We start from the raw sequence: 25960 nt of genomic DNA, 5'->3' as shown, positions 1-25960 counted from the left end.
GGTGATATCTGGAAGATTTCTTTACTATAAATTTACTGTATTTTCTTTGCACTCAATTAGTATATTGAGAGGCGATACTTTGTGATTACATTTAACCCTTGAACAATGCAGGATTAGGGGCCCCCACCCTCCACACAGTCAAAAATCCATGTATAAGTTATAACTGACCCTTCATATCTTAGTTTCTCCATATCTGAAGTTCTGCATCCTCAGATTCAAAAAACCGTGCATTGGATCATGTACTACCATAGTATATACTACTGGAAAAAGTCTGCATGTACATGGACCTGTTCAGTTCAAATTCATGTTGTTCAAGGGTCAGCTTATAGAGGTTTTTAATCATGCTTTCATCTCCTAATATTACCAGGAGTGATGGTGATTTTATAGGTCAGTGTGCTTCAGATATTCTGGACTAGTCCTTAATCGAGAACAGAATGTTTATTTCCCAATTTTAAAAAATGAATCTCAAATTTTGTTTCTAAGCAATTTGCCATTCTACTTTCTTAATGATATATACTGCTCTAGTAACTGCAAGCAAGTTTTCAGGGGAGGGATCTCTCCCTAGCCTATCCGGTAATTTGAAAGATCAATGTATTTAGCATTTTCTCTAAACTCCACTTTATACTTTTTTTCTTTGTTTTAGGTTAGTTGTGGTCTTTGTTTGTTTTCCCTGTGCTGTTATTTTTTTCTCCAAGAAGCAAATCAGGTGTAAGATTTTACCCATTTATTCAGTAATGCTAGGCCAAACAGTGCTACAAACATGAATTCTGAATATAGCAGAAACGTGTTTACTTTGACTAATCATTCTTTCCTGTAAAACCGTATAGCTTTTGCCTTCTGGGGCCCCACCTTTGCTTCTTGGTCTGAGATCATCTTTACAATGGGCTCTTCTTCCCCATCTATATCTACACAGAAGCTGCTGCTGCTGCTGCTAAGTCGCTTCAGTCGTGTCTGACTCTGTGCGACCCCATAGACGGCAGCCCACCAGGCTCCCCCATCCCTGGGATTCTCCAGGCAAGAACACTGGAGTGGGTTGCCATTTCCTTCTCCAATGCATGAAAGTGAAAAGTGAAAGGGAAGTCGCTCAGTCGTGTCCGACTCCTCGAGACCCCATGGACTGCAGCCTACCAGGCTCCTCCGTCCATGGGATTTTCCAGGCAAGAGTACTGGAGTGGGGTGTCATTGCCTTCTCCACACAGAAGCAGATGCTTTAAACAAACTTTCTGAATTATTCTTTGATGTTAACCTAAAAATCCTCAGTCTCTACGGCATAATTCATCAGGGTAGAATCAGAGTTTCCCTGATTCAATAGTAGCAGACTCTTAATCTCATTATGACTTTGAGTCTTTATATTCTTTTAATCAATAATATGGCAGAATCTACAAAGATATATATAATAATGTTTTAAAGCCAAGATATGGAAACCTTATTTAATTAAAAAAATATTGCCCTAATCTGAAAATAACAGAAACAAGTTAAGATGTGCACTATTTTTTACTGTAGTATCACATCCCCTAAACCTATCTCTAGAGTACCACAGCTTCTGTTTATAAAGGTAAACTGCTGCTGCTGCTGCTAAGTCATTTCAGTCGTGTCCGACCCTGTGTGACCCCATAGACGGCAGCCCACCAGGCTTCCCCATCCCTGGGATTCTCCAGGCAAGAACACTGGAGTGGGTTGCCATTTCCTCCTCCAAAGCATGAAAGTGAAAAGTGAAAGTGAAGTCGCTCAGGCGTGTCCGACCCTCAGGGACCCCATGGACTGCAGCCTTTCATGCTCCTCTGTCCATGGGATTTTCCAGGCAAGAGTACTGGAGTGGGGTGCCATTGCCTTCTCCGTGTGACCTTGCTTGGGTAAGCATAATTCAGGTTCAACTAGTCTTCAGTTCAGTTCAGTCGCTCAGTCGTGTGCAACTCTTTGCGACCCCATGAATCACAGCACGCCAGGCCTCCCTGTCCATCACCAACTCCCGGAGTTCACTCAGACTCACCTCTATTGAGTCAGTGATGCCATCCAGACATCTCATCCTCTGTCGTCCCCTTCTCCTCCTGCCCTCAATCCCTCCCAGCATCAGAGTCTTTTCCAATGAGTCAACTCTTCACATGAGGTGGCCAAAGTACTGGAGTTTCAGCTTTAGCATCATTCCTTCCAAAGAAATCCCAGGGCTGATCTCCTTCAGAATGGACTGGTTGGATCTCCTTACAGTCCAAGGGACTCTCAAGAGTCTTCTCCAACACCACAGTTCAAAAGCGTCAATTCTTTGGCGCTCAGCCTTCTTCACAGTCCAACTTTCACATCCATACATGACCACAGGAAAAACCATAGCCTTGACTAGACGAACCTTTGTTGGCAAAGTAATGTCTCTGCTTTTCAATATGCTATCTAGGTTGGTTATAACTTTCCTTCCAAGGAGTAAGCGTCTTTTAATTTCATGGCTGCAGTCCCCATCTGCAGTGATTTGGAGCCCCCAAAAATAAAGTCTGACACTGTTTCCCCATCTATTTCCCATGAAGTGATGGGACCGGATGCCATGATCTTCGTTTTCTGAATGTTGAGCTTTTAGGTTAGCACTACTAGGGGGTGAACCAATCTTGCTGAAGCTCTGAAGGGGCACGTTTGGAATACATATAGAATAGTCACAGTGGGGGTTAAACAATTAAGGACTTTGAGGTTATTGTTTTGGAAATTGTAAATTTCTAATATTCATTTCTAAGTTTTATCTGAGAAATATAAACAATATGAGTGGTTTATCCTCAACCTGTGTGAATAAAGCATAATTTGTTAAGGAAATAAAGCATAAACAAAGACTTCCCTTGGTGCCCTTTATGCACGTGCATACCTTGTGTCTTTGCACTTTGCCTTATTGTGCTTTGCAGATAGTGTTATTGCTATTTGAAGGTTTTTGGTAACTCTCTGCAAAAACATCTTTTGGCATCATTTTTTTTCAAAAACAAAAACATTTGCTTACTGTGTGTTTATGTATCTTGCAATATTTAATGTTTTATGTTATTATATTTTTTATAGTGATCGATGATCAGTAATCTTTGATGTTATTATCGTAATTATTTGGGGACAGCACAGACCACACCCATACAAGATAGAGAACTCAATCTATAAATGTGTGTGTTTGACTAATCTACAAACAGGCCATTCCCCCATCTCTGTCCTCTTCTTGGGCCTCCCTAAGATGCAGCAGTATTGAAATTAGGCCAGTGCATGCATGCATGGTTGTCAGCCATATCCAACTCTTTGAGACCCTATAGACTGTAGCCTTCCAGGCTCCTCTGTCCATGAGGATTCTCCAGGCAAGAATACTGGACTGGGTTGCCATGCCCTCCTCTGGGGTATCTTCCTGACCCAGGGATTAAATCTGCATTGGCAGGTGAGTTCTTTACAACTAGCTCCACTTGGGAAGCCTGAATGACCCTACAATGGCCTCTAAGTGCACAAGTGAAAGGAAGAGTTGTGTGCCTTTCATTTTAAATGAAAAGTTAGAAATGATGAAGCTTAGTGAGACGGGCAGATTGAAAGTTAAGACTGAAAGCTAGAGCTCTTATGCCAAACACCTGCAATGTGATTGCAAAGGAAAGGTTCTTTAAGGAAATTAAAAGTGCTACTCCAATGAATATATGAATAAGAAAGTGAAATAGGCATACTGCTGAAACATAGAGAAAAAATTTTAATGGTCTGAATAGATGAAACCAGCTACAAAATTCCCTTAAGCCAAAACCTAATCCAGAGCAAGGCTATAATTCTCTTCAATTCTGTAACAATTGAGAGAGGCAAAGAAACTACAGAGAAAAGTTTGAAGTTAGCAGAGGTTGGTTCATGAGGTTTAAGGAGAGAAACGGTCTGCAACATTTCAGTGCAAGGTGAAGCAGTAGGTGCTGATATAGAAGTTGCAGCAAGTTATCCCAAAGATCTAGCTAAGATATTTAATGAATACAGTTACACTAAATAGCAGATTTTAAATATAAAGGAAATAGTGTATATTGGAAACTGATGCCATCCAGAACTTTCATAGCTAGCAAAGACTTCATAGCTAGAGAGGAAAAGTCAATACCATTGGCTCCAAACCTTCAAAGGAGAGGCTGACTCTCTTATTAGAGGCTAATGCAACTGGTGACTTTAAGTTGAAGCCAGTGCTTATTTACTACCACTAAAATCCAAAATCTACTAATTTGCTCTTAAATCTGCTAAATGTACTCTGTCTGTTCTCTGTATATGGAACAAAGAAGTCTGAATGACAGCACATCTGTTTTCAGCATGGTTTACTGAACATTTACAGCTCACTGTTAAGACCTGCTCCTCAGGAAAAAAAAAAAAAAAGATTGCTTTCAAAATATTACTGCTCATGGATAATGCACACAGTCACCCAAGAACTCTGATGGAGATATACAGGATTGATGTGCTTTTATGCATGTTAACAAAACATCCATTCTGCAGTCCATGGATCAAGGAGATTTATACTCTCATGTTTTATTATTTAAGAAATAAATACATTTCAGGAGGCTATAGCTGCTGTAGAGAGTGATTGCCCTCATGAATCTGGACAAAGTCAATTGAAAACCTTCTTGAAAAGATTCACCATTATAGATGCGGTTAAGACACATTTGTGATTTGTGGGACAAGGTCAAAATATCAACATTAACGGGAGTTTGGAAGAATTTGAATCCAAACACCATCTACTGATGACTTTGAGGGGTTCAAGACTTCATGGAGGAAGTAACTTCACCTGTGATGAGAATAACTAGAGAACGAGAATTAGAAGTGGAGCCTGAAGACATGAGTGAATTGCTGCAATTTCATGAAGAGTTGTTTCTTATGAGTGAGCAAAGAAAGCCATTTCCTGAGATGGAATTTACTTCTAGTGAAGATGCTATAAGATTGTTGAAGTGACAACAAAGGATTTAGAATATTATCTAAACTTAGTTGATAAAGCATTGTCATGGATTGAGAAGATTGACTCCAATTTATAAAGAAGTTCTACTATGCTTGCAAAGCTATCAAACAAGTATTGCATGCTACAGAGGAATCATTTTAGAGAAAGGAAGGGTCAATTCATTTACCAAACTTCACTGCTGTATTATTATTTTTTTTAATTGTCCCTGCCACCCTTTCAGTAGCCACCACCTTGATCGGTTAGTAGCCATCAGCATGGAGGCAAGACAGTCCACCAGCAAAAAGATTAGGACTTCTTGAAGACTCAGATGATGGTTAGCATTTTTTAGCAATAAGGTATTTAAAAATTAAGATATGTACATTTTTAGACATAATGATATTGCACACTTAGTATAGTATACAGTATAGTATAAACATCAGTAAGACGGTAGGCACTGGAGTAGTGGCTGCATGGCCCTGGAGCAACTTTGAGGAGATACCACATGTCCAGGGGCAAAGGAGAAGCCCCACCAAGACAGTAGGAGGGGCGAAATTGCATTTAGAATCAAACCCCATACCTGCCAGAGATGCTCAGAGGGTTCAAACATACCTTGTGTGCACCAGGACCCAGAGACACCACAGAGACTGAGACAGAGCTCTGAGTGTCTCCTGCAGAGGTACAGGTCCGCAGTGGACTGCCTCAGGGGCAGGGGTTCTGGGTGCAATATACCTGGTTATGGCATAAGCCTTCTTGGAGGAGATTGCCATTAACTGCACCATAGAGCTTCCAGAACTTATACAGGACTGGAAAGACAGACTCTTGGAGGGCACAAACAGAACCTTGTGCCCACCAGGACTCAGGAGAAGGGATCAGTGACCCCAAAAGAGACTGATCCAGACTTGCCTATGAGTGTCCAGGAGTCTCTGGCAGAGGCATGGATCAGTGGTGGCCTGCTGCAGGGTCAGGGGCACTGAGTATAGCAGTGCGTGCATGGGACCTTTTGAAGGAGGTCATCACTATCTTCATTACCTCCACCATAGTTTGGCCTCAGGTCAAATAACCGGGAGGGAACACAGCCCCATCCTTCAGCAGAAAATTGGATTAAAGATATACTGAGCATGGCCCTATCCATGAAAACAATATCCAGTTTCCCCCTCAGTCAGTCTCTCCCATCATGAAATTATGAGCCGCACCCTGTAGAGCCGCCCAAAATAGACAGGTCATGGTGGAGAATTCTGACAAAACGTCCACTGGAGAAGGGAATGGTAAGCCACTTTAGTATTCTTTGGAGAACCCCATGAACAGTATGAAAAGACAAAAAAAAATAGGACACTGAATGATGACCTCCCCAGGTCAGTAGGTGCCCAATATGCTACTGGAGACCAGTGGAGAAATAACCCCCAAAAGAATGAAGAGACAGAGAAAGAAAAACAACACCCAGTTGTAGATGTGATTGGTGATGGAAATAAAGACCAACACTGTAAAAAGCAATATTGCATAGGAACCTGCAATGTTAGGTCCCTGTATCAAGGCAAATTGGATGTGGGCAAACAAGAGATGGCAAGAGTGAATATCGACATTTTAGGAATCAGTGAACTAAAGTGGACTGGAGGGGTGAATTTAACTCAGATTACCATGATATCTACTACTGTGGCTAAGAATCACTTAGAAGAAATGCAGTAGCCATCATAGTCAATAAAAGAGTCTGAAATGCAGTCTTTGGATGCAATCTCAAAAATGACAAAATGAACTCTGTTTCTTTACCAGGCAACCCATTCATTATCACAGTAATCCAAGCCTATGCCCTGACGAGTAACTCTGAAGAAGCTGAAGTTGAATGGTTCTATGAAGACCTACAAGGCCTTCTACTACTAACACCCAAAAAAGATGTCCTTTTCATTTTAGGGGACTGAAATATAAAAGTAGGAAGTCAAGAAATACGTGGAGTAACAGGCAAATTTGGCCTTGGAGTACAGAATGAAGAGAGCAAAGCCTAGTAGAGTTTTGCCAAAAGAACACACTGGTCATAGCAAACACCCTCTACAAATGGACATCACCAGATGGTCAAGACTGAAATCAGATTGATTATATTTTTTGCACCCAAAGATGGAGAAGCTCTATACTATTAGAAAAGACAGGACTGGGAGCTGACCGTGGCTCAGATCATGAACTCCTTATTGACAAATTCAGATTTAAATTGAAGAAAGTAGGGAAAACCACTAGACCATTCAGGTATGACCTAAATCAAATCCCTTATAGTTATACAGTGGAAGTGACAAATAGATTCAAGGGATTAGATCTGATAGAGTGCCTGAAGAACTATGGAAGGAGGTTCCTGACATTGTATGAGAGGCAGTGATCAAGACCATCCCCAAGAAAAAGAGTTACAAAATGGTTGTCTGAGGATGCCTTTAAAATAGCTATAAAAAGAAGAGAAGTGAAAGGCAAAGAAGAAAAGGAAAGATATACTCATTTGAATGCATACTTCCAAAGAATAGCAAGGAGAGATAAGAAATCCTTCCTCAGTGATCAATGCAAAGAAGTAGAGAAAAACAATAGAATGGGAAAAACTAGAGATCTCATCAAGAAAATTAGAGATACCAAGGGAACTTTTCATGCAAAGATGGGCACAATAAAGGACAGAAATTGTATGGACCTAACAGAAGCAGAAGATATTAAAAAAAGGTGGCAAGAATACACAGATCTATAAAAAAGGTCCTCATGACCCAGATTATCATGATGGTGTGCTCAGTCATCTAGAGCCAGAATCCTGGAATACGAAGTCAAGTGGGCTTTAGGAAGCATTACTATGAACAAAGCTAGTGGAGGTGATGGAATTCCAGTTGACCTATTTCAAATCCTAAAAGGTGTGAAAGTGCTACACTCAATATGCCAGCAGATTTGGAGTACTCAGTAGTGGCCACAGGACTGGAAAGGTTTCATTCCAATCCCAAAGAAAGGCAATGCCAAAGAATACTCAAAGTACCACACAATTGCACTCATCTCACATGCCAGCAAAGTAATGCTCTAAATCTCCAAGCCAGGCTTCAACAGTACATGAACCGTGAACTTCTAGATGTTCAAGCTGGATTTAGAAAAGACAAAGGAACCAGAGATCAAATTGCCAACATCCCCTGGATCATCGAAAAAGCAAGAGAGTTTCAGAGAAACATCTATTTCTGCTTTATTGACTATGCCAAAGCCTTTGACAATAAACTGTGGAAGATTCTTAAAGTGATGGGAATACCAGACCACCTGACCTGCCTCCTGAGAAATCTGTATGCAGATCAAGAAGCAACAGTTAGAACTGGACATGCAACCACAGACTGGTTCCAAATCAGGAAAGGAGTATGTCAAGGCTGTATATTGTCACCCTGCTTGCTAAGTTGCTTCAGTCCTGTCTGACTCTGTGTGACCCCAGAGATGGCAGCCCACCAGGTTCCTCCATCCCTGGGATTCTCAAGGCAAGAACACTGGAGTGGGTTGCCATTTCCTTCTCCAAGGCATGAAAGTGAAAAGTGAAAGGGAAGTCACTTAGTCATGTCTGACTCTTTACGACTCCATGGACTGCAGCCTATCAGGCTCCTCCACCCATGGGATTTTCCAGGCAAGAGTACTGGAGTGGGTTGCCATTGCCTTCTCCAGTCACCCTGCTTATTTAACTTATATGCAGAGTACATCATAAGAAACGCCGGGCTGGAAGAAGCACGAGCTGGAATCAAGATTTCTGGGAGAAATATCTATAACCTCAGATATGCAGATGACACCACCCTTATGGCAGAAAGTGAAGAACTAAAGAGCCTCTTTATGAAAGTGGAATAGGAGAGTGAAAAAATTGGCTTAAAACTCAACATTCAGAATACTAAGATCATGGCATCTGGTCCCATCAGTTCAGTTCAGTTCAGTCACTCAGTCGTGTCTGACTCTTTGTGACTCCATGAATCCCAGCACGCTTGGCCTCCCTGTCCATCACCAACTCCCGGATTTCACTCAGACTCATGTCCATCGAGTCAGTGATGCCATCCAGCCATCTCATCCTCTGTCGTCCCCTTCTCCTCCTGCCCCCAATCCCTCCCAGCATCAGACTCTTTTCCAATGAGTCAACTCTTCGCATCAGGTGGCCAAAGTACTGGAAAAAAAGTTCAGCTTTAGCATCATTCCTTCCAAAGAAATCCCAGGGCTGATCTCATTCAGAATGGACTGGTTGGATCTCCTTGCAGTCCAAGGGACTCTCAGGCGTCTTCTCCAACACCACAGTTCAAAAGCATCAATTCTTTGGCGCTCAGCCTTCTTCACAGTCCAACTCTCACATCCATACATGACCACAGGAAAAACCATAGCCTTGACTAGATGGACCTTTGTTTGCAAAGTAATGTCTCTGCTTTGGAATATGGTAACTAGGTTGGTCATAACTTTCCTTCCAAGGAGTAAGCGTCTTTTAATTTCATGGCTGCAGTCACCATCTGCAGTGATTTGGGAGCCCCAAAAAATAAAGTCTGACACTGTTTCCACTGTTTCCCCATCTATTTCCCATGAAGTGGTGGGACCGGATGCCATGATCTTCATTTTCTGAATGTTGAGCTTTAAGCCAACTTTTTCACTCTCCACTTTCACTTTCATCAAGAGGCTTTTGAGTTCCTCTTCACTTTCTGCCATAAGGGTGGTGTCATCTGCATATCTGAGGTTATTGATATTTCTCCCGGCAATCTGGATTCCAGCTTGTGTTTCTTCCAGTCCAGCGTTTCTCATGATGAACTCTGCATAGAAGTTAAATAAGCCGTGACAATATATGGCCTTGACGTACTCCTTTTCCTATTTGGAACCAGTCTGTTGTTCCATGTCTAGTTCTAACTGTTGCTTCCTGACCTGCATACAAATTTCTCAAGAGGCAGATCAGGTGGTCTGGTATTCCCATCTCTGTCAGAGTTTTCCACAGTTTATTATGATCCACACAGTCAAAGGCTTTGGCATAGTCAATAAAGCAGAAATAGATGTTTTTCTGGAACTCTCTTGCCTTTTCCATGATCCAGTGGATGTTGGCAATTTGATCTCTGGTTCCTCTGCATTTTCTAAAAGCAGCTTGAACATCTGGAAGTTCAGGGTTCACATATTGCTGAAGCCTGGCTTGGAGAATTTTGAGCATTACTTTACCAAGCCTGTGACATGAGTGCAATTGTGTGGTAGTTTGAGCATCACTGGTCCCATCACTTCATGGCAAATAGATGGGGAAACAGTGGAAACAGAGAAAGACTTTATTTTTGAGGGCTCCGTAATCACTGCAGATGGTGACCACAGCATGAAATTAGAAGGTGCTTGCTCCTTGGAAGGAACATTATGACCTACCTAGACACATATTAAAAAGCAGAGACATTATTTTGCCAACAAAGTTCCATCTAGTCAAAGCTATGGTTTTTGCAGTAGTCATGTATGGATGTGAGAGTTAGATTGTAAAGAAAGCTGAGTGCCAAAAAATTGATGCTTTTGAACTGTGGTGTTGGAGAAGACTCTTGAGAGTCCCTTGGACTGCAAGGGGATCCAACCAGTCCATTCTAAAGGAAATCAGTCCTGAATATTCACTGGAAGGATTGATGCTTAAGCTGAAACTCCAGTACTTTGGCCTCCTGATGAGAAGAACTGACTCACTGGGAAAACACCCTGATGCTGGGAAAGATTGAAGGTGGGAGGAGAAGGGGACAACAGAGGATGAGATGGTGTGTTGGCATCACCGACTCAATGGACATGAGTTTGAGTAAACCCTGAGAGTTGGTGGTGGACGGGGAATCCTGGCGTGCTGCAGTCCATGGGGTTGTAAAGAGTCAGACACAGCTGAGTGACTGAACTGAACTGAATAGTATAAACACAGGTTTTATATGCATTGGGAAACTAAAACATTTGTGTGACTCTTAATTGTAGTTGTCTGGAATTGAATTTGCAGTATCTCCAAGATGTGACTGCACTGGGGCTTCCCTGGTGGCTCAGCAGTAAAGAATCCACCTGTGAATACAGGAGACTTGGGTTTGATCCCTGGATCAGAAAAGATCCTCTGGAGAAGGGAATGATGACCCACTCCAGTATTCTTGCCAGGAAAATTCTATGGACAGAGGAACCTGGTGGGCTACAGTCCATGAGGCTGCAAAGAATTGGACACAATTGAGCTACTGAGCACACACAGGTGCCTGTATTAGTCAAAAGTAATTAAAACAAAACAAAACAAACAAACAAAAAAAACTCTTTATCTCATAGATACTGCTAAGTCACTTCAGTCATGTCCGACTCTCTGCAACCCCAAGACGGCAGCCCACCAGGCTCCCCCATCCCTGGGATTCTCCAGGCAAGAATACTGGAGTGGGTTGCCATTTCCTTCTCCAATGCGTGAAAGTGAAAAGTGAAAGTGAAGTCGCTCAGTCGTGTCCGACTCTTAGTGACCTCATGGACTGCAGCCCACCAGGCTCCTCCGTCCATGGGATTTTCCAGGCAAGAGTACTGGAGTGGAGTGCCATTGCCTTCTCCCTCTCATAGATACAGAGAACAGATTGTTGGTTGCCAGAAGCAAGGGAGTGGTGTTTGAGCTAAATGGGTGAAGAGAGTTAAGAGATACAAATTTCCAGCTATAAATGTTATAAGGAAGTAATGTACAGTGTGGTTGCTACAGTTAATAATACTGTATTATGTATTTGAAAGTTCTTAGGAGAGTAAATCTTCAAAGTTCTCATTACAAGAAAACAATTTGGATCATATTAACCAGACTTTTTGGTGACATATTAACTAGAATTTTTGTGGTGATCATTTTATGATACATTCAAATATTTGATCACTGTGTTGTATACCTGAAACTAATATAATGTTGTATGTTAATTGTACCTCAATTTTTAAAATATTGTGTATCCAGTTGAATATATGGTAGACTTATTAACACTACTTGACCCAACAAAACCTTGCTACCCTTTATTTATTTACTGGATGTATTTTTTAAATCTAAGTGATCCATTAATATCTGGAATGATTGGGGTAATAGAAGTACTCAAGTAAATGAGGTTCTTGAAAATTGACTATTTGTGAACCAAATATGGATATTTCATTGGCTGAAGTCTTCAGGATGTAATGAGAAAATGTGTTTCAGAAGAAATGGAAATATATCAGTATCCTATCATGGGAGAATCAGGCAGACTTCTATTTTCTAGCTATATTGTTTCCTGGTCACGTTTTAGAAAATTAAATAACAATAGTACAAAAAGACTGGAGAATTCTTAACACATATCAAAACATGGAAAATTTCATCTGCAGTCATCAAATCTTAGACTCAAAGGGACATTGAAAACTATCTTAGTATTCTTCTCTCTGGTGGAGATTTGGTTGAAAGTTATGTAACCATATATATTATTATCTCTGTACATTTCTGTGTCCTTTTCTTAGCACACTCTTCTAACATCCAAATCAGAGTAATGTTTTAGAGTTTCTAAATAATGATTTTTTTCTGCAATAATCTACAGAAACATTTTGCATCTATTTTAATGACCTTTCTTTCCGGAAGGTCATTAGGATATCTCCTTTGTTCTGGTGGGACAAACCATATGTTTAGTAACCATTGATTAAGCTAGTATCATCACATTCTTTTTCTGCTTTATGTCTGCTTTTTATGAGTTTACACATGTAATCCCATAAATACCAAAGCGAAAATCAATTCCTAGCACTCAAACTCTGATTATTAATGTAATTCCACCAATTCATTTGTTTCTAAAGGAGCTCAACATTCAAGATGCATAATTTAAATTGCCATTGCCTAGAAATATGGTTCAAATAGCCGAGGAAGAATAAAACAAAATTCCAGACTATGAAATCTTATCCTGTCTCTATATATTCTAATAACTATAGACTTTGAAATGAAGTTAGATATAAAATTCCACACAATGAGAAATGGCAGCATATTAAATCTGAAGGAGATTGATATCAAATTAGTACAGTATGTGTTACAAAATATGATCATTAATAATAGTCTGACTTGAATGTTTAAAGAAAATCTTTAGCAACCATTATCGACTCCCAGTCCTTTTAAACATTTTTCAAACTGCTAAATTTGACAAGGCATTGCTCTGCTAACCATGGACAGTAAATAACTGAAAGCATGGAATGTATCATTGGAGGACCTACTGTTGATGAAATCATCGTGATTTTTATAGCCTAGCTCACTTTTACAAGCAGAAGTGCTGCAAGGGTCAAAGCCCTGTTTCATGTCGTATGGCAATTGAATGAAGCTGAACACCCACCGTGAGACATTGAGGTGGCCAGCTGGCATGGCGGTGGTGGCTCTGCAATGTTGTTTTGCCCACCCACACAGTGGTCAAACCAGTAAATAAAGGACACAGCAGTAGTTTTATAAAATTACCAACTATAAACAAGTAACTCATTAGATAAAATTATTGATAACAAAAAAGAGAAAAAAAATTACACATAAATTTAAATATAAGCTTGAAACCTTTTCAGATTCAATGAACCGGCCAGAAAAAAAAAAAAAAAAAAATCTCTTAAAATGCTATGTGAGACAATACAGTCTCCTACGTTCAAGTTTCAGCCAAGAAACTCCAGAAAAGAACTAAGATGTAACTACCAGTTTTAGCCATAATATTAACATATAAAACACTGTAGGATATCTTCAGTACCTTTCTTGGCATTCTAAAAACAAGCACTCTGTGAAGTAGAACAGGCTATACATTAAGTGGTCTGACATAGAACACTTATGTCATGCTCCAATTTCAGAACTTAAAACAAAAACCTGACATTCTCATAAATGAAAACCAGTGGGTGTCTGGGGATGATTTAAATAGTGTGGCGCTCCCTAGTTGACACTTTTACATGTTTAAAAAGAAATTTAATTTTACTTGCAAAAGAACTGTATTGCGTTTTCTAAATTGATTACAAGATGTATTAATAATTGTTTTTGTTCTTTGAATAATAAAATAACTAAGTTTTAAAAATTATTTTAACCAAAATTATAAACATAGGTTGAAAAAAATTGCTTTGGGTTAGATTAGGATGGGTCAAATGCTCTCATACAGAAACTGTATATTTTCTGTGAATAAAATTTCTAAAAAATTTCACAGGTAAAAAACATGATTTAATTTTTTTTTTCCACATAAAGAACTCAGGTGGTCTGCAACTTTAAGTTCCATTTATTCTATTGTTCAACCTCTGTTTACTTTTCATTTGTAGGGTATTTTGTACACATCTCTGCATGATATTTCTGCTGGCTTACATTTGTAAACTATCTGCAAGTTTTTCAAATAGGCTAGAAATTGTGATTCCCAGTGAATGCATGTGATCACCAAGATAAAAGATAATCAAAGAAAGTATGATTTTAAAATAGGTCAGATTCTATTACAAGAGTAAATTATTGACTCTTTATCCCCCTGTTTTGAAGTTTTATAGATAGCAATACAAGCTCAATGAAATTGAAGATTTTTTATAGAGTTACTTGATTATAATTTTTTTCCTATAGCCTTCTTCAGTCAGGCCCACCTTCCTTCACAGTCTCAAATAATCAAGGTTTGTTTTTTTTGTTTTTTTTTGTTTTTTTTTTTTAAATGACAACAGCAACCATGCAAAAATGCAAATTGTGAGGATCAAAGGAGGAGAAAAAAGAGGGTAGAGCAAATTGTCTTCTGCTGCTGCTGCTGCTAAGTCGCTTCAGTCGTGTCCAACTCTGTGCGACCCCATAGACGGCAGCCCGCCAGGCTCCCCCATCCCTGGGATTCTCCAGGCAAGAACACTGGAGTGGGTTGCCATTTCCTTCTCCAATGCAGGAAAATGAAAAGGGAAAGTGAAGTCGCTCAGTCATGTCCGACTCTTAGCGACCCCATGGACTTCAGCCAACCAGGCTCCTCCATCCATGGGATTTTCCAGGCAAGAGTACTGGAGTGGGGTGCCATTGCCTTCTCCGAATTGTCTTCTATTAGCACATTTTAAGAGTTTTATTTATTATTGGCTGTGCTGGTCATCTTTGCTACCCAGGTTTTTCTCTAGTTGCAGCTAGCAGGGACTCCTGTCTAGTGTGGTACACAGGCTTCTCACTGTGGTGGCTTCTCTCTATTGCAGACTGCAGGCTCTAGAGCACAGGCTTCAGTAGTTGCTTTACTTGGGCTCACTCACTAGTGGGGCCTAGGGGTCTCTAGAGCATAGCAGCCATTGTGGTGCTCAGCCCAGTTGTCTAGTGATGTGTGTAATCTTCCTGGACCAGGGACCAAACCCATGTCCGCTGCATTGACAAGCAGATTCTTATCTACCAGACCACCAGGGAAGGCCCTATTAGTACATTTTGATTACAATTGGTGTGTCAACGTGATTTTTTTTTAAATCAAATTACCTTCTAAAGGTGTTGAAATTGCCATCTCTCTCCAAGTGAGGCTGAGATGCTGAATTCCTATAGTAAGTATACAACCTTGGACCCTGCCTTCAGCTATAGGTAGAAACAAAGGAGAAATGAAATTGAATTCTAAGTGATGTGAGTGAGGAAGCAAAGAATAGGTTGAAATGACCAGTGTTTGTGGGGGAAAGCACTATCTGCTAGACATCGTAATTTAGAGGACAAGAATGTAGCATCTAGAAAATTTTCTGGGAAAAGGTTCATAGGGAACTGGGGATTTTGTGGCATGCTACTTAAATATTTAAATAAATATTTCTAAAATATACAAAATTTGAACTGATTATCAAAAAGAAACAGAAGGCCTGAGATATTGACTGAAGATAAGAAGGGACAGAGAAATGAGACTACAGGAAGCTGAGATGCAAGGTGAATTTGATATGGAAGAATTTCTGGGTGTCAGTCCACAAGCTGAGAGCAGATGTGAATGGAGGCATGCAAGGAAAGTTGGCCTTTATGTAGGGTAGACTCAGCTTGCTCATGTGGAATGACAGTACTGAAAATAGAACTGGGAAAACTAGATTGTAATCTAGATTTGCTAATTACCTAGAAAATAATTTGGAAAAACATCACTGGAATGAAGTACCATCATCTGGAAATATTATGTCAACAGAGAAACACTAGGGCATATTCCGTTTTTAAATTCAATGTCAATAAAATGAGGTGGAATGAAGGAGAGGATCCCTGATATGACTATTATCCACAGTATATGGTTGTGATATGACATATATATGTCTGTGATATGACATATCCACAGTATTTCTTAGGTAAAAATTGTGTATTTTTTATTAATATATATTTACCACTTTGGGGGCTTCCCAGGTGTGTCAGACAGTAAAGAATCCACCTGCAATGCAGGAGACCAGGGTTCAATCTCTGGGTTGGGAAGATCTCTGAGAAGGGAATGGCTACCCACTCCAATATTCTTACCTGGAGAATCCTATGAACAGAGCAGCCTGGTGGGCTATAGTCCATGGGGTCGCAAAGAGTTGGACACGAATGAGTGACTAACATACACACACACCACTTTTAAATGACTTCATCATGATGTTATATTTTGATTGGATTTAATCTGTGTTGTTTTAAAAATCTCCTTTTCTACCACCCCCGTGAAAGCAAAGAGTACATTTTTTTAAACTGCATAACGTTTGAAACTGGACATTTTTTCTTCTTTTTGTAATACATATCCTTAAGTGGTTTAAAACAATCATTAGTTATGATTTATTTCTTGTATGTACAAAAAGTAAACTATTCTCTCACTGTAGTAGTAGTCCAAGATACCATATTGTAAATGACAAAGTATCTAGTTAACAAAAGAAACTGAAGTCATTAATAAGAAAAGCTGCTTTTCTGGAAACCCAAACATCTGAACAGCTAAGCTCTGAATAGAAATAAGCAATTTAAAGTTTTATGATAAGGCAAATATGTTTCTGTGACACCACTGGAGGTACATTTGTTGAACTTAATTCTTCATCTGGGAGGGGTAATCGCCTGCAGAGGGAATCCATCAGTGGGAATCCATCAGTCTGGGGTATAGACTGGGAAGGAGAGATGACAGAAAGAATGTTTTGTCTCATTTAAGGGTGTAAGCTAGACGCTGATTCCATAGCCATTACAGAAATATCCCGTGCCTAAATAAAAAAAAAAAAAAATTGATATTTTGCATTTTATGGTCCCTGAATTCTTTATGCAGGGTCTTTTTTGGGGGTTCACTTGCAGTGTTTTTTTTTTTTCCTAGAAAAGAATAACTTTCTAGTATAAAGAATGACTTTACATAGGTGTTTTAGTGTAATTAGGAATGAACTAATCTGAATCTTAAGATTAAGCAAAAAGTATAAAATTAAGCTTCAAGTCATCATCTTTTTCCTTTTTCAGTTACTTCCTGCCAGGTTCCAGCAATCAGATTAAACTGAAAGTGTAAAATGTAATGAAACAGGCTTAAAAATTATTTAGGGCTTCCCAGATAGCATTAGTGGTAAAGAACCCACCTGCCAAAGCAGAAGACATAAAGAGACATGGGTTCGATTCCTGGGTCAGGAGGATACCCTGGAGGAGAACATGGCAACCCACTTTGGTATTCTTGCTTGGCAAATACCACAGAAAGAGAAGCCTGGTAGACTACAGTCCATGGGGTTGCAAAGAGTCGGACACGACTGAAGCAACTTAGCACACACATACTCAAGGATTATTTGCAAAAAATAAATACATAACCTGCTATGTGTAATCTATAAAGCAGTCCATCACAGAGCACATTACTATAAGAACAATGATTTTTTAGAAAATATTCTAATTGTAACTGTGTATTGCTAATCTGGTCAACTGCCTGAAACAATAGGATAAATACTTCATTTACTTAATAATCTATTTTTTTTGTAAATAATTTACATTTTCCGACAGTTATAAGTAAAAAATATGAAGTTAAGGAGAAAGCTAAGAAGTATTGTTTAAAAGCTCATGCATGTGATTATCATTCTGTTCTTGTTTTTGGTTGCTTATTTTAGCTGTTTAAACCCAAATTTAGAAAATGCTTGTATGTCAAACACTGTTTTTTCATGTTCTCCTGTTTCAGATGTAGTTAGTTTCCCCCTCTGGCATCTCATTGTAGCTACAGAAGCGTGACAGCCATTAAAGGAAATAGCTGCAGAGAAAAAAAGTGTAAGACTTTCAAATATGATGAAAATGGTTAACTACTCAATTTGACAGTGTGCCCCCACAAGTAAGATTTTTAGTTATAATATTTTGAAAGGAAAGAAAATTTACTGAACAAATAGGACATGATCCAAATGTTTTATAATTTTAGGAACAACCTCAGGTAGTAATGCAAGTGATGGTACTTAAGATAATTATTTTTCAAGCTAATGATCATTTTACCAAAAAAAAAAAAAATCACACTACATCTTTCTATTGCTTTGTACTAATGCATCATTTAAAATTGCCATAAAATGTCTTCTTGGGATGGTAGAGAATCTGCCTGCAATGCGGGAGACCTGGGTTCAATCCCTGGGTCAGGAAGATCCTCTGGAGAAGGGAATGGCAACCCACTAGTATTCTTGCCTGGAGAATCCCATTGACAGAGGAGCCTGGCAGGCTATAGTCCATGGGGTCACAGAGTTTGGACATGAATGAATGACTTTCACTAGAAGTGGGGATTCCTAGAATGCATCTTTTAAAATTGCCATAAAATGTCTTCTTGGCACGGCAGTGGCAGTGATATTTCTTGTGGTGGTGATAACTATGATAACTTTTTCAAGTAATATGTTTTAAAACATCACTGAATACAGTAGCATCTTGTTATATCCTTACTCATTGGTGGATGAAACTCTCGAGTCTAAAATACAGTCATAACTATCATTAAAATGTGGATAATTCAAAGAACATATCAGTATAGAATCTCATTAATAATGCTCTGGAGTTTATGCATCAGAGCATCCTACACTGAGATGATAAGGCCAGACCCTTAGGCTTTATACCTCCCACTTGCTCAGCCACCCGATAAAGATGTGAGCTGCTGTGGGAAGGAGTGTCCTCAGCAGGCAGCTACTTGCAGCTGAGACAGTCCTGAGGAAGTTGCTGACAGGTAGAGGCTGTCAGCAGACTCTCCTCTGTGGCCTGAGAGTTCTTCCTTGAATTGGGATTAAGAAAGTGGATTTACACATCTGTCACAAGGGTGGTAATACTGGAGAGTGTAGAAAGAGGTCAGATTCTGGACATATTTTAAAAGGTGGGGCTGATATAGTTTCCTGAGGGATTAGAAGTGTGCAATGAGAAAAGTAGTTGACAGGAAGAGCACTAGATTAGATATTTTTACCAAACTAAATACATGAAGGGTGACTTTTTTTTTTTTTTTTAAGGAGTATATTTGGAGGGTAGAAAAATGAAAAGTTCTGTTTGGGGCATATTAAATTTGAGCTGTGTATTAAATATCTCATGCAAAATATCAAATTTAGATTTAGATGTATGGGGTTAGTCGGGAGATTAGGGGTGGAAATGTAATTTAGGGCATTTTTACAGTTATAAGATTGGACAGAGGTTAAGACAAGAAAGGCAAAAATACTAGGTTCTTGGTGCTGGTGCAATGGGACTACCCAGAGGGATGGTACGGGGAGGGAGGAGGGAGGAGGGTTCAGGATGGGGAACATGTGTATACCTATGGTGGATTCATGTTGATATATTGGCAAAACCAATACAATATTGTAAAGTTTAAAAATTAAATTAAATTTAAAAAAAAGTGTTGCAAAAATAGAGGCAACACTTAGAGTTAATCCAACATTTAAACATTGGAGTGATGAAGAGGATCCAGAAAGGCGACTAAAAAAAATTTCCAATGAAATGATGCAAAACAAGAGAAGGAGCCAACTGAGGAAGATATTTCAGGTTGGGAAGATAGATATCAAGATGTTTCTAAATCACTGAATCTGTTTTTCATGTTATGATGGAAAAACTCCCTTGATTAACAAGGAGTACAGCTAACTTTTAATAGTGCAATGTTGTTGAAATATGGCATTTTCTCTATGGAAATGAATGACTTTGAATTGTATTTAAATGTGAATTAACTTTGACAAAAAAGAGAGTTTAATATGCTTAACTGTAGTGATTGTCTAGAAAAACATTCCAAATCCAGTCAAAATATATTCTCCTAAATACACAAAAGCTGTGTTCTCTGCATAACTCTCTGCTTGGTCAGTAGCTAATGTTACATGAATGCCTTGCTTTTGAAGGAATTTTAGGGGATTGATATATCTTAAAAAAAATGTTAGCTTAGGTTTTCCTTTTTTGCTTTTATTCTTTTGTGTTAAGTGCATATGTAAAACTGAATCTCAAAACAAATTTGTAGATATATTTAAATTATTTTTTAATAATAAGTTATTTTAAAGTTTATTTAATTAAAAAATTGAACATGAAAACCATTTGAGATTGTCAAGAGAACTTAAGTTTTTTTTACAAGCATATTAAATACATACCCATTTAGCACTTGGGCAAATATTATGATGCAGTATTTTCACTCTAAACAAATAGTGTTGTCTTAGATATACTGAAAGTACAGTAGCAGGCTACATTCGGAATAACTACTTTTAAATGTGAATATGAAAGAAATAATGAAAAAATATTTTGCTTATTTAAGAAAAAACATCACCTGTATAATATTTATTGACCATTAGTTTGCCTACCTTCAAGGATATAAATAAAGTTAGTATATTTTACTCTTTCCATGCTGATATTTAGATTTAATAATTCTTGAAACTTCTTTTTCACATCCCTGTATAAAATTAGGTTCTAATTCCTGTTCTTTCAGTAACACAGTATTTATTGAAAAAAATATTTGTTATGAGGAACAGCATTATATGTTAATTACTATATAACCACATGTACCCTGGAAAAATTTTCAAATTAAAATATTTATTTAAGTAAACCAAAATTATATTTGGGTATGTTCAATCAGACTGGCATTTGTTTCTGGTGGAAATACTTGTTTAAGTTTCAATTTGTTAAAGGTTGTTTCAATTACAGTATTGTTTACATTTAAGACAGTGAGGGTAATATGAAATTTTTGTAATTTGCAAAGACATATTGCAAGTTAAAATGTAGTTTACCCATGAAATAACCTCGGCATGATTGGAATTTACTTTAAATTGTGAAAATTGTGAAACTTTGCCATAACTCAGTAAGTAAGGTCCAAAAATTCAACTGTACAAAATATGGGGTAGTTGAATTACAATGTTACCAAAAAAAATTGTTTTTTAGTTAGTTTCCCAGTGACTACATGGTAAAAGCAAAAGGGAAAGTTTGTTTTTATTTATTAGGCCAACTGGGAAAAGGACTGATTGTTACAGACAAAAATGTAACCAAAAAATGCACCCTATACTAAACTAAGAAAGATTGAAATCATCATGAGACAGTCATTTGCTAACATTTCCTTCTGTTACCCCATCACCAAGAAGAAATTAGCTTTCACCCAACCTGCTCCTTTTGGGGAACTTGAGCAAGACAGAGTATTGGTGTTATTCATCAATATCAATACCAATTGGTGATATTCATCAATATCAGTATCAAAATCTGTATTTTGATACTGTGGATGTTCTACTGTAATTTGAAATACCATCGACTCAACACTCTTTATTTGTACACTCATCATCTCGTTTATTGCCAAGGTTTATTTAGTTGACCTAACTGGCTTGTGAATTATAATATCCCCTTCCTCATTGCCTTCCAGAGTGTTAATTAACAAGAAAGGTCTTTCCAAACTAAAGGATAGCCTTTCTGAGAAGAACATATGAAAGAGTTGTACTTCTCTAAGGAAAAATCTTTATTTTGGGGGGCTCCAAAATCACTGCAGATGGTGACTGCAGCCATTAAATTAAAAGATGCTTACTCCTTGGAAGGAAAGTTATGACCAACCTAGACAGCACATAAAAAGCAGAGACATAACTTTGCCAACAAAGGTCCATCTAGTCAAGGCTATGATTTTTCCAGTAGTCATGTATGGATGTGAGTGTTGAACTGTAAAGAAAGCTGAGCACCGAAGAATTGATGCTTTTGAACTGTGGTGTTGGCGAAGACTCTTGAGAGTCCCTTGGACTGCAAGGAGATCCTACCAGTCCATCCTAAAGGAAATCAGTCCTGAATATTCATTGGAAGGATTGATGTTGAAGGTGAAACTCCAATACTTTGGGCACCTGATGTGAAGAACTGACTCATTAGAAAAGACCCTGATGCTGGGAAACATTGAAGGCAGGTGGAGAAGGGGACGACAGAGGATGAGATGGTGATGGCATCACTGACTTGATGGACATGAGTTTGAGTAAACTCTGGGAGTTGGTGATGGACAGGGAGGCCTGGCCTGCTGCAGTCCATGGGGTCGCAAAGAGTCGGACACGACTGAGCGACTAAACTGAACTGAACTGAACTGAAGGAAAAATGTAAACAGATGGTGTGTGTTTGTTTCTTCCTCATTTGTAAGGTATGGAGAATATATTTTATTAAAACTATGTTAAAGAGTCTTGTTTGCTATATTTTATTTTAAAAAGAAAAAAAAAAAACACTAGAAAGAAGCTGATTTGATGTGATGTATGGCAGAAACCAACACGATGTTGTAAAGCAATTATCCTCCAATTAAAAAATAAAATTAGCTTGCTATCCCAATTTTTTTCTCCATTTACTATTTCTTCAACATATTCTGGGGCCTATGGTAGCTAATGAGGATACAAATATGAATAATTCACAGCCTTTGTGCCCAAGCTGCTTAGAGTCTAGGTGCAGTGAAAACCTGAAAAATTGGAATGTTTCATACAGGCTGTAAAGGAAAAGTCGCAAGATTGAGTAGTGCCACTAAGGAGCAAGTAGATTTGAAGGTAGAACAGACCTAAACATCATGTTTGAAACAGTTTTCAAAATTAAATCCTGGCAAGTAATAAAATAGATTAATAATTTGATTTCTTTAAGTTACCATTTATAATAGATCAGCAATTCTTTCAAAGTCAGGTAAAAATAAAATCCTTACTACCTTTAACTAAAAGGAAATTAAGGAGGAGATGGGGAGAGATCATGGGCAAAACTATTTCAGTTCTTTCTGATATATGGGGCTCTGGTATACTTACACTAGGGATTCATGAGACACACAGCCTGCATTCTCATAATGAAAAGATGATTATATTTCACATACCCCTCCCTTAGGGGAGAAAACATTGTTTAAAATCAGGTTAGCCAGCAAATACAATTGCTTAATTTCATCATGGGTTTGGAACCCAAGTGTAGCTTTATAGCCATATTAGCAAGCATTAGTTTTGGTGTGTTTTTCTACCAAATCCTTTTAACATTTCTTTGGGGAGATGAAAATACAGATTATCAGATTTCTTTTAATGCCTTTATCCACTGTCTCTGTAACCAATTTCAAGATGAAAATGCCAGAGAGACTTTATGATAAATAGCATCACTGTGCTCTGGGATGTTACACAATACAAACTGTAAATCACCATCCTCAGAGTGGCTCCATCTTTTGTTGTTGTAATTTTACTAGCTTCTAGCAGTTAAAGCAGCAAATAGAGGTGAATTAAAAAGTCTGCAAAGTACTGAGACTATCCATAACTCTATTCTGGTCTGAATTTCCCTGTCTCTCAGTGTTCAAATTTAGAGTGTATTTATTTAAGGAAAATGTCTTAAGAAGAGCATTCAACACACACTCCTTTTAAGTCATGTTGAACACAGTGCTCTTGCATTACCTACATTTGCTCATGCTTCCTTGACGGCCTTCTTTGTCTTTTATTGATTTTCCTTCTCTTCTTATGTTATAAATATTAGTGTTACCTGAAATGTGGTGCTTTTCCCTATACTCATCTGTACACTTTTCCTGAGCCATTTTGTCTGCTCCTAAGTTTTCAGTATATTTCAACTCTGTAAGCCTATTAAAATTATAATCTTAGACAAGTCTTCTCTTCTAAAATCTTCAAAGACTGTATACCTCAATTTGATATTCAAATATTTTATAACATAGGTTTCAAACATTGGTTACGTCCTTCATTTTCCAATTTGATATGGAAATTCCAGTTTTTTTCATTTACACATTATATTAATTGAAACGTTCTCAAGAGATAAAATCAGGAGTGTTGCATGGAAGGAGAAAAACCTTGTTTCAACCTTGTTCCAAAGAGAATGTAATATATGTATTTTTGGCTCATTCCATTCAAACAGTATCTATTCTAACAATTAGTCAATAATTGAATTATTAAACAATTACTTTGATAGTCTTTATGGAATAATCTTATCTGTTCTGTTCTTTATTGTATTTGAAATATCTGACTGATGAATTATGTATATTATTCCCTGCCAATAATACGTAGTCTTAAAATATTATGGTTCACTATTTCTAATGGATGCTTAATGAACTATCACGAACAGAAATTAATTCATGTATTGATTCAGTTTACAACTTTATACTGCTGTTCATTTTCATAAACATGAATATCTTTACAGCAGAACTGGTGAAAAATAACGCGTTAAAAAAAACTTTAAGAACCACTTAATTTTATAGTGTTTTGGAGCGATTTTTATAAGCAGATGAACTATCATTGGTCAGTGAAGGACATTCTCTGAATGTAGATGTTTATTTATCGAAAATTACTGATGTGTTAATCCAGAGCAACGTCACTGAAACAGTAGTTTAAGAGCTGGAGACAGTTCTCTAGTGGAGAGAAGTTTTGGACATTTTGAACTCCATTATTCTTCATCATTTTGTGCTATAGTCTTTTATTATTTTGGCAAAATAAGCTTTCAGTTGCCTCTAATGAAATTAATTACTTGATTACAAATTCTTGTGTCATAAGTTCTTTTTTGCTGTTGTTGTTGTTTGCCTGTGTACTTCTGACTTCAAATCCTTTGGGTCAGCACTGGTAAAGTTATCACAAAAATCATTGTATAGAAGGATGGGTTAATAGGAAAAAAAAAAGAAAAGAAATAGCTTAATCGCTAGCCCAACTGAACATGGGCAGTGTTTGGGAGATGGATTTTAAAATTGTGAAATCAAACTGAAACTGCAAATTTTGTTATATTCAAAAATGATATACTACACAATTTTTTGAGATATTTGTTGTTCAGTAACTAAGTCATGTCCAACTCGTTGAAACCCATGAACTGCAGCTTGCCAGGCTTTCCTCTCTGTCGCTATCTCCAAGAGATTGCTCTTAACTCATGTCATGTCAGTGATGCCATCCAGCCATCTCATACTCTGTTGTCTGCTTCTCCTCTTGCCCTCAATCCTACCCAGCATTGGGATCTTTTCTAATAAGTCGGCTCTTTGCGTCAAGTGGCCAAAGTATTGGCGTTTCAGCTTCAACATCAGTCCTTCCAATGAATATTCAGGACTGATTTCCTTTAGAATTACCTGGTTTGATCTCCTTGTAGTCCAAGGGACTCTCAGGAGTCTTCTTCAACACCACAGTTCAAAAGCATCGATTCTTTGGCGCTCAGCCTTCTTTATAGTCCATCTCTCACATCCATACATGACCACTGGAAAAACCATAGCTTCAACTAGATGGACTTTCGTTGGCAAAGTAATATCTCTGCTTTTTAATACACTATCTAGGTTGTCATGGCTCTTCTTCCAAGGAGCAAGTGTCTTTTAATTTCTTGGCTGCAGTCACCATCTGCAGTGATTTTGGGAGGATGAGGTAGTGGCGACAGTAGGGCTGTCTTAGATTATCATCTTAGCTTCTCTTGGAGTCTACTCTGTCAGCTTTAGATATATTCAGAGATAACAATAAAAGTTTTCCAAGTTTTATTGCAGTGATTTTTAATTCATTTAAGGAGCTTTGGCTCTCTCTGTGGAATTTTTCTGAATATAAAAGAAGCCTTCTACCCATTAAGAATGAAGCCCATATAAATTTAACAGATATTATCGTGACAACGGGGTAGTTAATAACGTACATAAAGATGAAGTGTTGTCATGTGAGTTAATGATGGCTGAGTCAGCCAGCCAGTGGGTTCAAGGCCTACGGCCCCAGTGGGAAAGAAATCTGGCTCCACATGCAACACCAAGAAATCTTCACCTCATATAGGGCATTGGATAGACTGTGGACATTGGGTGGACCAAAACCCTAGTTTAATTGAGCTATCAGCAACAACTTCTATGCTCAAAGAACAGAAAATAAATTTATCTGGCTTATTATTATCTG

Source organism: Bos grunniens, chromosome 17 (assembly GCF_055505025.1).
Source record: "Bos grunniens cultivar Pamir isolate PY7600 chromosome 17, Bosgru_T2T1.0, whole genome shotgun sequence".
NCBI classification, from domain to species: Eukaryota; Metazoa; Chordata; class Mammalia; order Artiodactyla; family Bovidae; genus Bos; species Bos grunniens.
This window is presented reverse-complemented; position numbering follows the sequence as displayed.